Here is a 16,089-nt window from a genome sequence, read left to right on the forward strand (position 1 = left end):
AGCATGGCCCCCAGCCTGGCGGGCCTGGCCTGCCACATCCTGGTCCCCTGTGCCCGCCCTGCGGCCCGCGTTCTCCAGGCTGCACGGTTCTCAGGGCCCGAGCGGTTTCCTGGCGCTGAGGCAGGGTCAAATGCCTTCCTCCTACCCGCTCCCTGGAGTCTCCCCCCAGGCCCTCAGTGGTGCCCCTGCTGACGCCGCTCCACGCACAGGCCTTGGCGGCCTGTCCGCTGTTGGTGGGGTCCCATAGGTGCCATCAGAAGGAACCGGTGGGGTGCTGTGTGGAGCCGGGTGGTGGGGCCTTCCACGGCTGTGCCCTGTGCGCGGTGGACATTCAGTCACCAGCGGCCACTGGGGTTGGGAGGGTTCAAGGTGTGGGAGGGGCCCTGGCCTTGGGGCCAGCACTGACCTGCCTGAGGCCCCCAGGGTGAGCGGGGACCAGGGCTGGGTGTGGGGCCTGGTCCAGGTCTGCTCTGGGACGTGGTACCCATCCCTTGAGGGCCCTATGTCCCCCTCTCTGGAGTGAAGGTGACAGCACCGCCGTCTGGATGGTAGACACCGCCTTCTCACCAGGTGTCAGGTGGCCCTGTGGGCAGGCCCTGGGCCCGCCTCTCTGCACACGTCTCCGTATTTTGAACCCATAGCAGCGTAGTGGGGAGGGTACTGTCGTTGACATTTTACAGATGGGGAAACTGAGGCTTAGACAGAATGAAAGCGGCCTGCTAGGCGTTGGGGGGAGACAGGCCCGTGGCAGCAGGTGGTCAAGTTGGGCAGGAGACTGTGCCCACGGCCCACACGGGGCGCCTGGGGCAGGGCTGGGGGCTCCAGGGGCAGGAGGTCCAGGGCAGCGTCCCCCACACTGGCTGCCCCTCCGAAAGATCCAGACGCCAGCACTGCCTGGGGGTCCCAATTTGGTCTGTGGTGCGGCCTGGGTGTTTTTGTGAAGATCCCCAGGTGACTCTAATGTGCCACCAACGAGGGGACACACAAGGGTGTCAGTTTCTCATGGCTGCTGTAACAAATGGACAGACTTAGTGGCTTCAGAGAACACATATTTATTCTCTTAATAATGATGCGTCTGGATAATATCTGAATAGTAATGTCCGGGGGTCAGAAGTCCATGGTCAGACTCACGGGGCTCGGGTCAGGGAGTGGGCAGGGCTGGCTCCTTCTGGAGCCCTGGGGGAGAATGTGTTCATTCCCAGCTTCCTGAGCCGCCCCCGCGGAGAGTCACTATGGGGCAGCCGGGTTATGCCACATGGGGACACACATCCCATCGACCTGTCAGTTTTGCTGCCAGGACTGTGTCCCCTACTGTTCCCTTAACCCCAGAGGGGCCCTTGGGGGGCAGGCACTATATCCCAGAGCAGCTTGACACATGCTGAAGAAGGTGGGGGTACACAGATGCCGTCTGTGGCACTGTGCACACCCGGTGTCACCAGGCCACTCAGTGTCCTGCTAGAAGGCAGGACTGTGACATAAACCAGGGGTGCCGTGCGTTGGCCTCTGTCAGCAGGCGGGGCTGGGATGGAAGCTCCCAGAGATATTTCCATGGGAAAGCAGGGAGCAGAGCCGCGGGTCTGATGCCTGTGGTCTGCGTGTTGACAAATGAGGCTGTGCGCACACATGCGCGTGCACGCACAGGTAGGTTTGGAAAGAGGCTCAGAGAGGTGTGGACAGTGGCCACTCCTGAAGTCCGAGGGCCCCTCGCTTTCACTGCAGCTTCTGTGCTCTTTGGCTTTTAAAAAATCACTTATCTTACTATTTAACACTATAAAAAGCTTTCGTTGTAAAAAGAAACGTTACCAGGGGCCAGGGGACTATCTATTACTGGCTCAAAGGCCAGGAATGTGGGGGTCACCCAGCGGGGGGCTTTCTCTGGACAGATTAGGGTGGCGTGTTCTGGACACTAGCTGGAGGGGCCCAGGGGGGCCCAGGAAGTCCTGGGTGGCAGGGGCATGCGGCTTGCTGTGCCCTCAAGGTGTGCGGAGCGACAGGGCTGCCCGCCACACTGGGTCCTGGGCGCGGGGCCACCCCTTGGCCCGGTGTCTGCTGGGAGGAACTTGTCCAGCCTGGAGAGAGGAAAGCTAAAGGGTCAGCTGTGTGAAGGGCTGCAGTGTGGACAAAGGGGTAAACCGAGTCATGGGGCACGCTGAGAGGAGCCCCACGGGTGGGTATCCCTGAGGAAGTGGGGCGCCTCCCAGACCCTGTTGTGCTGTCTGCAAGCAGGTGGGGAACGAGAGGAGGGTGGGGACAGTTTCGTGTCATGGGCAAGCACGGTCCTGGTTCCGGCGTCCCGCTCTGCCGCTGAGCTGGGAGACCTGGGCTCTCAGGGGGGCTCCTGGGGCCACAGTCTCCTCCCGAAAGATGGACACCAAGGTCCTCCCCTCGTGAGGAAGCTGTGAGGAGCTCGCCAGCACCCGTTTGTGCTTGGCATGTCCACACTCGCAGGATGTGTCTGCCAGCATTCATGTCATAATTTTATATAAATAAGATTCTCTTTTCCTTCAGTAAATTTATTTTAAAAGGAAACTTCACATCCCAATGGTGGAAGGCAGCACTTGCCAATAGTGCCCCGGCCTGGCCCCGTTATTATTATTGTTGTTGTTGGAGAAGGAGCTTCCTGACTTCCTCCCCCCTTTTAGCCCCTTTTGGTTGGACTTACTGAGATAAAGTTACATGTCTTAGTCTTGATTTTAAAGCAGTTACATTAAATCGTTAAAACATCATCCTTTTTTTTTTTTTCCTTCTTGAAGAAGATTGGCCTCGATCTCACATCTGTGCTGGTCTTCCCCTACTCTGAATGTGGGTCCCTGCCACAGCGTGGCTGACGGATGGTGCAGGTCTGTGCCCTGGATCAGAACCTGTGAACCTGGGCCATGAAAGTGGAGGGCGCCGGACTTATAGGCCACAGGCTGGCCCCATAAAAATATTTAATTCTTAAAATGGTCGTCAACACTCCTCCCACTGGCATTAATTTAGTGCTTTCTGTACGCTTTTGTAGCAGAATTGGTACAGACTGGGTGCCTTTGATGGAAATTTCCCGCTGTGTCTGCAGGGAGGAGGGTCGGGGCGCTGCCTTGGGGTCGCCGGGTCCAGTCTGGCAGTTCCGGGAGATGGGCCGTAGGTGGCGCCAAAACCCCGAACCTGCAGTTTCCCGTTCTCACTGGGGGATCGGGCGCGTGCGTGCGTGGATGGGGCGTGTCTGTCTGAGTGTGAGTGTGGGGGAGTGAGTGTGCAAGCGTGTGGGGGTGTTTCGGGGAGCCGGGAACCGCACGCGCCCCCCCCACCCCGCGGGACGCCCCGCTGCAGGGACCCCGCCCGGCCCGCCCTGGTCCTCCTCCTCAGGAGATGCGATTAGCAGATGTTCCGCGCCGGCCCTGATTTATGTTCCTGGCCTCTAATGACTCCCAGCCCTGCAGGAGGAGAAAGAAAACGCTCTGCAGGGCCGGGAGCCGAACCCCGGCGGGCTCCCGGGCGCCGGGCGCCCCGGCCCCGCGCTCAGAGGCCCCGGACCTCCTGCGGCCGGGGGGGCGGCGGGGCACTGCACCTGGACGGGATGAAAGGGCCCTCTGGGGAGCAGACTTGGGGGGCACCCGTCACCTCTTCTGAGCACGAAGGGGCAGAAGCTCAGGGGCGCCTGGGGGGTGAGCCCCTCCCTGGAGGAGTTGTGGCTGGCGCGTCCCCCTCACGCACCCCGAGGGAGCTCTGTAGAGGGGCCGGGTGGGGTCCCTCTGCGTCGGTCCCCCTGGGGGCTGCCCAATGCTCTTAGAAGGAAATTCCAAATCCTTGCTCAAGCGGCGTCCCGGATCTGAGCGCCACCTTCCTGGCCCCCTGGTCTGCAGCTCCCCCAACCCCCGTGCCCCGCCGGGCTCCTTCCGCTTCCGGGACACACGAGTTAGTTCCTGCCTCTGCTTCCGTGCCCTCTGTTCCCTGTGCCTGGAATGCTGTTCCCTGCCTTCTCAGCGCTCCCGCAGCTTCTTGGCACTGGCGCTAAGGCCTTCCTCCCTCTGTTTTCTTGGAGCCTCTCGCCTCTGACCACGGGTGTCCGGCCCTCCGTGCCGGTGGGGTCCACATCCTCCTGTTCACACCATCCCTAGACAGGAGCTTGGTGGGTAGGGAGGCTCGAGACTGCGGTTTGGGTGGATGGACAGACGGCGGACAATGATGGGAAGCTCAGCAGTGCCAAGAGGCCGAGGCATGGGGCAGACAGGACCTCAGAGCTGGAAGCAGCGGGATCCCTGGGGTCAGGGGAGGAGGGGAGGCCTCCTGGGGGCAAAGGATACCCCTGCTCAGAGGAGGCCTGGTCTTGGCTGACCGCACAGGGCTTCTGTGTCCCGCCTCCTCCTGGGAGCCTGGCTCCAGCCGCATCCCTGGGGCCATTTCTTGTCCCAAAGCTTCCAGCAGAGGACTTGCTGCTCCCCAGGCAGTGCCCTGGGCTCGGGAGCTGGCCCTGGCCTGGGTCGCTGGCTTAGAACCCCAGTGTGGGCTCCCCAGCTGAGTGGCCTTGGGCTGGCCGGCCACTCAGCCCCTGTGTCCCCCCCCTTGTCTCTGCAGGGGGCTCATCGTTGTTGCCTCGTGGGGCTGTTCCAAGGACTTGGGGGGATGCTGGGCAGGGCTGGGCACATGGCCCACACGTCAGGGCGCTGGTCTGTAGTCTGATGGGGACCCCTGACCCCCGCTTTGTCTTCTGTGTCCAGGCAGCCAGGCTGGACCTGCCCCCAGAGGCCTTTCTGCAGAGGCGTCTGGGGCTCCCCGTGCGCCCGCCCTCGGCTCCCTGCCTTGGGCTGTAGGAATTCCTTGACATGACTCGCCCAGCGCCGCAGGGTTCAGCACCGCAGCCCTGGCCTTAAAAGGGCTTTCTCGGGGCCTGCTTGGTGCCCCCCAGCCCTGCCCACCTGCCTGCAGGGCCGAGGACACCACGGGGTGGGCACAGCTGCGGGGCCAGGCCGCAAGGACCAGCGGGGCCCGGGCTGCGCATCCCACAGGGGACCCTGATGGGCAGGTGGGCCTGGGGCTCCAGAGCCCCCATCAGAGGTCTCACAGCTGCCTCCTCCCTCGGCTTCTCTCTTCCTCGGCTCCCTCCCTACCTCTCTCCCAAATTTCTATCTGCCTGTCTCTCTGCTTTTTGTAGCACTGTCTTTCTCCCTCCGTGTCTCTCTGTCTCTGTCATTGTCACCATCTCTGTGTCTTTCTCCTTTTCCTTTTTTTCTCTCCTTTCTTCTCTTCTCTTCCTCTCCTTCCCTCTCTTTCCCTCCCTCTCCCTGTCTGTCTCCCTCCCTCTCTCTCTCTCTCTCTTTCTCCCTCTCTCTTCCAAGCAGCTGTTACCTAATAGGCTGTTAATGATGATACAGTGAGTGGAAGGCAGAGTCCTGGGGGAGCCGCCATGATCTGTGTAATTGGTCTCGAAGGAGACAGAAGTATCTAATATTTACACACTAGCATTAGTCCTTTGGGAACCTTATCTTGGCTGGAACCGAGCAGGGAGAGGCGGCTCTGGCTGGCGCCATCTCCCCCCTCAGCACTGGCTCTGAAGGTCTTTGATCAATGAGAACTGCCCCCCTTGGGTGGGGATGCCAGGGCCCCGGCTGAGTCCTGGATGGCACAGGGTCAATGCTGGGTGGTTTGATTGGACCAGGCTAGGTGGGCCCTGGGCGCCCAGCACCCCTCCAGTTAGTGCTCCAGGGGACATTACATGGCGAGAGTACCCTAGGAGCAAGGCCAGTGCTGAGGAACACAGGGCCTAGGGGGAGGAGGGGAGAGACAGATACAGACAGGAGGCAGCTCCCAGGTGACATATTTAAGCTCCTGGATCCAGCCAGGCCTGAAGTCCTCCTCCCCCAGACTCTTCATTTACAGAGTCAACAAAGTCCATCTTTTGCTCAGCCAGCTTGAGGCACAACTGAGAAAGCCTGCCTGCCCAGGCCTGAGTGATGTTTAAGCAGCAGTAGTGTTTCTTCAGATTTCATCGTACCCAGTAGCCCAATATATCCAATCAAGAGGAGCAAAGCTGCTCCACGGGGAGGATGGCGGGCCATAGCCCACCCGCCTGGGTCCCTTCTCTAGGCCTCACGGGGCACTGGGAACACCGGCTGCACAGCCCTCCTCTGGCCTCCCAGGAGGAGACCGGGGGGGGGGGCCCCGGGGAGGCGCGCAGCAGCTCCCATGGATGGAGCACTCACTGTGCCAGCCAGCACCCAGCACTTCACGGCCTTGTGTAGGTGACAGCCCCCCAGGGAGATGTTAGCTCATGTCAGAGAGTGGGAAACAGAGGCAGAGCGGGGTGCGAGCCGGGACCCCCAGTTCTGGGGCGGGGCATCTCTCTCTGACAGCGCTGCACCCCAGCACAGGGGCCTGGCGCTGCGGAGTCCCTCTGCGGACACGACAGCTCCTGCGGCAGAGCTCCGGGCGGGTGGCCGGGCCAGCGCTCTGGGCACTGATCAGGGTCCCGCTGCCCAGCTGTCCCCCAACGGGCCGCCGCGGGTCCTGCACGCGGCCATCCTTGAGCTGTGTCCTCTACAAGAAACCGTCCTAGGAAGCCGTTCCAGCAGAGCGTCGAACCCCGAGGGGTCATGGGAACCCCGATGTGTAGCCGGACAGTGGGAAGTCGGGGAGACCTAGGACTCACGCTGGGCCTCTGAGGTGGGTGTCCCCGGGGGTCTGTGCTGACGCTGGAAATTCGTGTCAGAACCGAGTTAAACTGTAGGACGCCCAGCGGTATCCGGTGGCCGGGGACTAGGAGAGGTGGTGGCTGGGGTGGACAAGCCACACATCTGGTGCCAGAATTATCCCGGGGGTGGAACCGGATCCAGGGGTGGGGAAGGGCGTTGCCGCCGGCCCCCGGGCCTGGCTGGGAGTGGGCTCTGCGCCTCACACTCTGTTAGGAAGCAGGGCTGGAGCGCGGCTCAGGCCCGCACTGCAACTTGGCGAAGGGCAAGCAGATGGCCCGGCGGCCAGGGCCCCCTCCACGAGGACGGCTGGTGTCACCAGCAGCTGCTGATGCTCTGGGGCTGAGAGCCGTGGAACCGGTGCCCCTCCATGCCTCAGTTTCCTCATCTGTGCTGGGGTCATACTGGTTCCTATTCTCGGGCTTTTGTGGGGCTCACTGGGGGCTGGTGTGAGGTTGTGGCCAGCGCCCACCTGGGACAGGCCACACACTCTGTGCTGTTTGTTACCATGTTGGTTGCAGCCTCGGGCAGCTTCTTGCCAGTCCTCTCCTAGTGTCATCCAGCATCCTGAGGCCAGGCCAGGCCCGTGGCTGTGCCTCGAGAGAGAGCCCCCCCACCATCACTGCAGAGAGACAAGGCGAGGAGCCTTTATTTCAAAAGGGGTCCCCTTTCCCCGCTTCCCTGTCCAGGGTGGCATGGTGGGCACCCATCCACCGCCCCGTCCGTGGCAGCAGCCCCTGCCCGGCTCCAGACGTGCACCCCCTCGCTGCCCGGCCCCCGCAGGACCCGCTGACAGTTTACAGACAGAGCAGCCTCAGGGCCGTCTGTTCTCCGTCACCCCCGCACCAGCTGGCTGTCTCCAGGACTCCTGGCGGGCTGGGCTGGCGGGGACGGTGGCCGCCCCTCGCTTGTTGCAGGCATGTGCTGCCTCCTGGGGACGCTGGGCAAGGCCTCCCTCCCTGAGCCTCGGCGGCTGCCCCCAGGTCCCCCCTCACCGTGGAAGCCGGGCACCTGCGAGCACCTGTCTCAGTTCTCTGATCAGAAAACAACGTGTGCTCGTGCCTTTTAATTTTTATAACTTCAGAAACACCCCAAGGTATAAAAAATTGCATTTTGCAAGTGCTAGGTGCAGGGTTTTTTTTAATAACAATTCACCCATTTAAAGTGGAGAGTTCGGCAGATTTTAGAATAGTCATGGATGGGGCAACTGTCGCCATATCTAATTCTAGAACATTTCATCACCCCAAAAAGAAGCCTCTTACCCCAGCCGCGACTCCCCACTCCTCCCTGCCCAGCCCCTGGCAGCCTCTCATCTGCCGTCTCTTTGGGTTTGCCTGTTCTGGACACTTCATGTAAACGGAATCTGGCTTCTCTCACTTAGGATATTTTCAGGGTTCATCCACGTCGTGGCGCGTGGCGGTGCTCCGTTCCTTTGTGTGGCCGCGTGCCGTTTCCTGCCAGACAGACCACCTGTGGTTTCTCTCCTCCGTGATGGACGTCTGGCGTCTCCGCTGTGGCTGTCGTGCACAGCACTGCTGTGAGCTCACATGGACAGCTTCGACGCCGATGTAGGCTGATGGCTCTTGGGTCACACCTGGGAGCGGGGTTGCTGGGTGGTGTGGTGACTCTCACAGCCCAGCCTCTTCCGGCTCTTCCAGGCCCTGTCCCTGTGTCTGGGCCTCTCATGGACATCCCCCGACTCCCTGCCTCGAAGGTGGTGTAGCCTGTCCCTACAGGGCTTGGGTTTTGTTTGCGACTGTGTCCCGGTCCTGAGCACAAGGTAGGAGCTCAGTAAACCCTGGCAGATGATTGAGCCGTGTGCCCCTCTGCCGCCCCGTGGCCCCCTGCACGGGGGCGATGGGCTTTGTCTGATGCTCCCTCACGACGGCATCTGTCGGCCGGCTCAGGAGAGCCCTGTTTCACTGGGCTCGGCAGGTGACAAGGCCCAAGGTCATCCATCCTTGGTCGGCCTGACCCGGGGTGAGAGTAGAGGGTCGGGGTAAGCCTAGAGGAGGCCTGGGGCCTGCCTGCCCACGGGGCCTTGCTGGGCCATCTGAGACCCCTGCTGCGGGCGGGGCCCCAGCTTCCTGGGGTGCAGACGAGGCTCTTTCTAAACCCAGGAGGCCTGTCCTCTTCCCCAGTAATTCCACCTCCAGAGGCCTGAGTAACACAGTGGCTGCCCGGCGGTCTGCGGCCCGGCTCTCTCCTTGGCCCCACGTTGTCCCCTCCCCATCAGAGGGAGCTAATGCCCTGCTGCCCAGCTGCATGAGGACCTTCGGGGCCTGCTCTCACCCCGCCGGTCCTCTGGGCCCCGCTGTGTGCCCGGACTCTGAGCATCACCTCCTCTGTGGCATGGGCACCATCACCTGCCCGGCACAGAGGGCGCTCAGTGCTCCTATGTCTGATGGGGACGTGGTGTCAGGTGAGCTTCCTGCCCGTTCTCCGTCAGAGAGCGTTTATCCAGCATGACTTCTGTCCTGGGATGACGCTGCCGTGTTAATCGCAGTAAATGCCAGCTCAGCTCCCATGACTGCATCCTCCTGCGGGGCCGTGCCCTCCTGCTCTCCTGCTCCTCAGAGGGTGGGGTCGTCTTCTCATTTTTCAGGGGTGACCCGCCCGGAAAATTGGAGCGGCTGGCGTGGTGGCTGGGTGGGCTGGAAGCCTCAGCGGAGGGGCTCCCCTCCGAGGCATCAGCAGGTGGCCAGAGAGATGGGGCAGTGTTGTCCCAGAAGATGCCCAGGTGGTGGAGACGACACAACTGGGTGGGATCTAAGCCCCACGTCGTGAGGCTGATTCCAGGCAGACAGGTCACTGTTCTGAATCTTGGCATCCTTACCTGTCAGCCTGGGCGTAAGCTGCCCGTCTCGTGTTTGTTGAGGATCAATAAACTCACATGCGTTTCTGGAGCAGGTGCCGCTCTCAGCCCGGCAGGGGTGTGTGGTGGTTGCATAGTATCCCCCAAGGGCATGTCCACCTGGAGCCCCAGAGGGTGACCTTCTTAGGAAGGAGGGTCTTTGCAGATGTAATTAGTTAAAGCGACTTCATGCTGGAGTAGAGTGGCCCTAAATGCAGTGCCTGGGGTCCTGGTAAGAGGAGGGGAGTCTGGACACAGAAGGGCACGTGCAGACAGAGACACACAGGGTGAGGCCACGGGAGGACTCAGGCAGAGGCTGGAACCACGCTTTCACAAGCCAAGGACTGCCGGCCACCAGCAGCAGCAGGAAGAGGCAGGAAGATCCTGCTCGAGCCTTTGGAGGGAGCACGGCCCTGTGACCCTTTGATTCCAGACTTCCGGCCTCCAGAACTGGGAGAGGATAAATGGTGTAAGCCCCCAGCCTGTGGTCGTTTGTTGTAAAGCCTGGAAAATCAGTATAGTCTGTTAGCTCATTTCATCCGCACCGCCATCCATCGGCAGAAACTGCTCTTGGCCCCGTCTTAGAGACGAGGAAAGCGAGGCACAGAGAGACGGAGCCCCTCGCCTGAGCCGCCTCAGCTCACCGGGGCAGAGGGATCGTGAATCCTGAGCCCTGAGTTAACCCTGCTCCGTGGGGTTCCTGACCCTGCCCGGGTCTTGGGAGATCTCGGTGACACCTGCTCCCTTCGAAGCTGCTGCGGGCGGTTGCCCCTGCCTGGCTCCTGAGGGGAGTTCGGCCGCGTTAGGGGGCTGGGCCTGTTTTGCACACTCAGGGTCACCTCCTGCGCGTGCAGAGTCCAGAACCTTCCTCGCCTCCCTCGTCACTTAGAACTTGTGCGTTCATTGCTTACTGGGGAGATGGGCTCTAGACGCTTCATGGTTTAAGGGGACAAGCCCTGGCCCCCCAACCTCCCCCTCCACTCCCCGAGACCCCAAGCCCATCTGCAGAATGCTGGCGCTCTGGGGAACCCAGTTTGAGCAACATGACTCAGTTTTGGGTTCTGAGGACCCCACTGCCGGCTCTTCGGACCAGGAGGAGACCAGTGAGGCTGAGGTCTCCAAGGGGACCCTGACGCTCCGACAGGGGAGGAGGACATCCCAGCGTGGGGAGTCGCACAAGCAAAGATTTGAGCAAAATGAGCCTCCAGCTGTTGGAGAATTGTCCCGTGCAGCCCCCTCGAGTTACAGATGCACAACGGAGACTGCGGGGCACAGGACTGGTCTGCCCTTGCAAGCTGTGTGGCCTGGAGCAAGGCGCTCAGCCTCTCTGAGCCTCAGTTTGGTGGTCTGGGCTATGGGCTCAGGGCCCGCCTTCCTGTCGGGGTGCTGGCGCTCTTCGAAGCAGCTCCGAGCAGCTTGCACTGGGTAGCGGTTGGGGCCAGCTCCCGCGCAGAGGCACCCGCCCCCGCCAGCCGGCTGCGCGCAGGCCCGCTGAGGATGCTGTAACGGGAGAGCATATGGCGGGCATATGCCACGCGGGAACACAGCTGCCCGGGAGGAGGAGAGGAGGTCTGGGGAGGGGGGGCGCTAAGTCCTGCCTCCTGCTTGGTGTCCCTCTGCCCCGGGCGACCTCTGGAGGGTGAGCCTCCATGCACTCGGGGACTTGGGGTGCACTGGGGGAACCTCCTGGGGGGATGGGACCTCTGCCCACTAGATGTCACTGTCCCCTGAGAGATGGGGCAGAGCCGCAGCTAACAGGTTCTGGGCGGGGGAAGTGCTCTCAGGGGGGCTTCCCGTGCCACCTCCTCTGCCGTCTCCCCCTGGGCCGCCAGCCTGGCCTTCTTCCCGGAGGTGGTGGCATGTGGGGTGAGACTCGGGGGAAGACTGGGTTAGCCCAGTGGCGAAGGAGGGTGGGCAGCGGCGTTGCCAGTGGAGGGACCTGCGTGTGCAAAGGCCAGGGGGCAGGGTCGGGCGGTTTCTGTGTGCTTGGGGGCAGCACAGGGGGTTCTGGCTGGCTGGAGCCTGGCCTGAGCGTGGGGAGGTGTGGGGCGGGGCTGGAGCAGCAGCCTCATCATCGTCCTACTGCCTAAGTATTGAGCACTTACCAGGTGGAGGTGTCGCCTCATCCTAACCTCCTAACCTGCCCGGAAGGGGGTTGCTATTCCTATTCCTGGTGTACTTGGCGCTCAGAGAGGCCAAGTAACTGGCCTGCAGTCACGCAGACAGGAAGTGGCTGACCCACTGTGGAGCCCTCTCTGGGGTAGTGTCAGAGGAGAGGGGAGCAAGCCAGGTCCTGGGTTGCCCTCCCCACCCGTCAGCACCCAGCTGCTCTCCCTGGGGAGCCTTGCCTCCCACCCTGTCCCTCCTGTGCTCCCCCGCCCAGGTGCCCTGCAGGCCTTGTGCAGCCTGGGCTGGGACGCATGATGACCTTTAGAGGCTGTCCCTCTGCCTCCCCCATGGTGCCCCGCACACGGCAGGCGTCCAGTGTGCTCTGCTGGTGTCATGTGGCCCCTCAATGAGGCTGCACCGCGGGGATGGGTCCCCGAGCCACTGGAGCTCTGGCTCTGAGCTCTCAGTGTCCGCGGGCCTTTGCCACCAACCGGGCCGTCTCCGAGGTCACCCGTCCACACTGTGATGATGCTGAGTCTCCTCAGGTCACGCTCCAGGGGACGAGGAGAGCTGGGTTTCTGGGATGGAAGGGAACGCTGCAGTGGAGGGTCATGGGCCCCAGGCCCCGTGCTCAGAACACCTGCAGGAGAGACACAGGAGGGTCCCACTCATGGGGCAGCTGTGCCCCCCCCACTGCGCCCCCCAGGCGTGGGAGAAGGGGAGGGTGGGGGACGGCGCCGCTGTGGCCGCAGCAAGCGGTCCAGGCGAGGCCCTGACGCCCACCAGGATGCCGCGCGGGAGCAGATGGGCAGGGAGCAGGGAGGCGGCGGCAACAGTTGGTGCCGACAGCTTCCGGCGCCCCCGCGGTGGCGGGTGTGGGAAGCAGCAACCAGCGAGTGGCAGGAGCCCAGCCTGCTGTCGGCGCCTCCCCCTGCCCCCAACCTGCCTCCTTGGCCCTTCCGGAGCCTTCTGCCCTAAACCTGCCTGGAGCCCCCCCAGGAAGCCCAAGAGCCCAGTGGTCAGAGCCTGGGCTCAAGAGGCCCGAAGTCCCAGCTGCCAGCCCAGCTCAGCTGCATCCTGGCTGTGTGACCCAGGAACTGAGGACGCCCCTCCCAGCCTTGGTTTCCCCATCTATAAAATGGGGTGATGTCAGTGCCTACTTTTCGATCCTGGCTCTACTACGTGGAGCTGTGTGACCTTGGGTAGGTCCCTTAACCTCTATGTGCTTTGGTTTCCCCATCTGTGAAACGGGGAGTGTTGTAATGTAATACCTCACTTTTAGTGTTGTGGGGCTGAAAGAAGTTTATTCTGGAAAAAGGATGTGTGGGGAGGGGATGCCAGGAAACATGAGCTGTCAGCTCTGCCCTGGCCAGGGAGACAGATGGCACCAGGGGGTGGCTGCAGGCAAACCTGTTGTGACGGTACTAGCAGCATTTATGGCGTGCTCTCTGTAACCACGCATGCTCTGAGTGGTTCGCCTAAGGCTCATTTAACCTCACAGCACCCTTGGGTTTGCCACTGTTGTTGCAGTTTTACAGATGGGGAAACTGAGGCACAGAGTGATGGAGGTGCTGGCCTAGGATTACTGCTCCGCATCCTTTTCAGAGCTCTCCTCTCACCCAGCCTGGCTCCAGCCACTGGTCCAGCCTCTTCACATCTGCTCAGGCCGGCTTCCATCGGGACCCTGGATCGCGTCCACCGTCCTCCCTCCACCTGACCAGATCCACCGCCTCAGACCGCCCGTCTGTCCCAGCCCCAGGGGCTGAGCTGGCCCAGCCGTGCTGTCACCCGGGGCTCTGCCCCTCCCTTGCCTACCCTCTGACCACAGGACGTGCTTGCCTAAACACTAAAGGTTTTACCCGAGATGGGCAGAGTCCGGCGTGGCGGCCACATAACGAAATGCACCTGGAAATCCAGTTGCTGGATTGCACTAGCTGCATGTCAGGTGGCCACTGGCTACCTTATAGGGCAGCACAGATCTAGAAGGTTCCATCGTCACAGAAAGTTCTGTTGGAGAGTGCTGCTCATGCAGTGAGGCCTGGCTGGGGCCTTGGGTGGGGTGGGGACACCTGGGGAGAGTGGAGAGATGGGGGGGTCACCATTGCTGTCCTGGTCTAAGAGGCAGCAAGGACATTCTGGAGCCCCTCTGCATGTTAGGCCGTATTTCCCCAGAAACTCAGCCTGTTGTATTTCGCCAAACCTCAGACTGGAGCACATGGCCGAGGAAAGAGAGCTCTTACATATTTGTAAACTGCTTCACAGGAGAAGTCTTAAAAGATGGGAAAGATGAGCTCGCATTTGGTTCAGCGTTTCACAGATTGCCTTCACTGAAAAGAAGAAAGAAACGAAAACTGAGCCCCTCTCTGAACGGCTGGCACGTTTATCATCAGGCTTCCGGGCCTCTGTTTACACATCTGTGTGTGTGGGGATCTCCTGGCCCAGCGCGGAGGTTCCTGGGCGTGGCCCTGGGCTCGGCTCCTCGCTCTGCCCGGCGACCCTGGGCAGCCCGGCTCCCTGTCGGAGCTTTTTCATCCATGGGGTTGGCGGGATAACCCCTCTGAGCTGAGGCTCTCAAGGCCCATCACACGGCCCGGAATAGCCCTGCTCCCCCGCAGGGACCCGACTCGCCATCCGTCCTGGGGTGGAGGGAGGGAAAAGGGACCCGGAGCTCCCTGGGAACGCACATTTTCCTGGCACCCTGTCCCAGGAGAGGCCTCTGAGATCTTCCAGGTGGGCAAGTGAGAGCCAGGAAGGTCCAGAGGGCGTGGGGGCTGCCTGCTGCTTCCCCGGGGAGGGAGGACTCAGACTGACCGAGTTTCATCTCGGAGGGTCTTCCGACGGGCCCCGCTCCCTGCAGCCACCCCCAGCCTCGGTCACAGGAGGGTGTGAACACGCCCGTTGTTCGTTCTTCCACGGGGCACATTTTCACCGAGTCCTACTATGCGCTGCAGAAACAGCGCACAGCCAGGACAGCTCAGCCTGCTGGAGCGCCCGGCCCGGCAGCCCTTCCCACCTGGGATGGAGGGGAGGGGTAGGGCACCCTTCGCCTCAGAAGCGTCAGAGAATTCCAGCAGGAGGTCCCCACCCCCACCCTGTGTGTGTGGAGAAGGGTGGTGGGCTCCCCAGATGCCCGGCCCCGCCCGGTGACCGCCCAGCGGGGCCACCACACTCTCCTGGGAGAGGACACGGCCGTCACGTGGGCGCTTGTTGGACCCCTGCCCCGCCCTGTGTGGCCCCTGCGCCCCAGCCCGACCCAGCCCTGGTGGGAGGCCAGGCCCGTTGCTCTGCCAGACGCCACTGCTGCCAGCTGGCCCGCCCTGCGCGTTGCCATGGCAATCCTTCAGCATGTCAGCCGGTCTGCTCTCCCTCTCATCTCTCTCTGGGGCCAGAGCCACTTCAGGGAGGCCCGGGGGCTGCCAGGCAGAGCAGAGGTTCCCCAGAGGCCCCTCGGGGTCCTGGGCTCAGGCCAGGCCTTGACCCCTGCCGAGGGAGGGGGGCTCCAGGCAAAGATGAGGGCTCCACAGGGTGGCCAGGGAGATGGTGGGAAGCCAGGGGTGGGGGGCAGAAAGAAATAAATTAAAATAACCCAGAATGGGGGGCGGTGTGCCCTGGGGCCTCCAAGAGCCTGGCTGACACTTCCCAGCCAGTCACCTGAGCAGTGCCCTGTACTACTGTGTGCGGCACCCTGGTCCCCTGTGTGCTCCACCCCAGCCCTATTGTGTGCTCCACTCCCACTGTGTGCTCACCTCCCCACTGTGTCCACCCCCCACTATGTGCCCCACCCCCCACTGTCTACCCCCAACTTGTGCCCCACCCCCACTGTCTACCCCTACCCTGGGGTGCCCCATCCCCCACTGTGTGTCTCACCCCCACTGTCTATCCCCCCAGGTGCCCTACCCCCACCACATGTACCCCTCCCCCACTGTCTACCTCCCACCGTGCCCCACTCCCACTGTCTACCCCCACCCCTGGGTGCCCCATCCTCCACTGTGTGTCCCACCCCCACTGTCTACCCCCCCAGGTGCCCCCCCCCCACTGTGTGCCCCACCCTCACTGTCTACCCCCCACTGTGTGCCTGGCCCCCCACCATGTGCCCCACCCTGGTCCCACTGTGCGCCAGGCACCAGCAGACTCCTTCCTGTGTGAGGAGGTGCAGGGTCTAAGCCCAGCCCTCAGGGGTGTCAGAGAGGAGGCGCCGTCACAGCCGTCTGGGGAGGTGGGAGCCCCTCCTGGAGGCAGAGCTGCACAGGGGTGAAGTGAGGTGAGGGAGCCGCTCGCCTGGTAACTGGGCCTCCCTCTCAGTTGTTCTCACTATGGGACGTCAGCGCAGGAGCTGGGGACCCAGGAGGAAGAGCTGAGGGGCAGAGAGAGAAGCAGAGAGCAGTCCAGGCCGGCATGTGGGGCTCTGCTGGCTGGAGCACTGGAGCGGCTCCGAGGCTGGGGGGCCACTCATCCCAGCTT

The 16,089-nt window shown here is 62.4% G+C and overlaps 1 protein-coding gene and 1 long non-coding RNA gene across 4 annotated transcripts in view; one reads left to right on the forward strand and one right to left on the reverse strand.

Annotated features, from left to right (window-relative positions):
• Positions 1–16,089, forward strand: part of GSE1 (Gse1 coiled-coil protein) — a 408,425-nt gene that overhangs the window by 57,401 nt on the left and 334,935 nt on the right. The window lies entirely within an intron of this gene.
• LOC139082237 (uncharacterized) lies at positions 9,136–13,697 on the reverse strand. The gene is made up of 3 exons (XR_011538039.1): positions 13,534–13,697; positions 12,120–12,268; positions 9,136–10,023 (listed from the first exon to the last, which is right to left on the reverse strand). It is a non-coding gene; the product is annotated as an uncharacterized lncRNA (long non-coding RNA).

This window comes from Equus przewalskii, chromosome 3 (assembly GCF_037783145.1).
Source record: "Equus przewalskii isolate Varuska chromosome 3, EquPr2, whole genome shotgun sequence".
NCBI classification, from domain to species: Eukaryota; Metazoa; Chordata; class Mammalia; order Perissodactyla; family Equidae; genus Equus; species Equus przewalskii.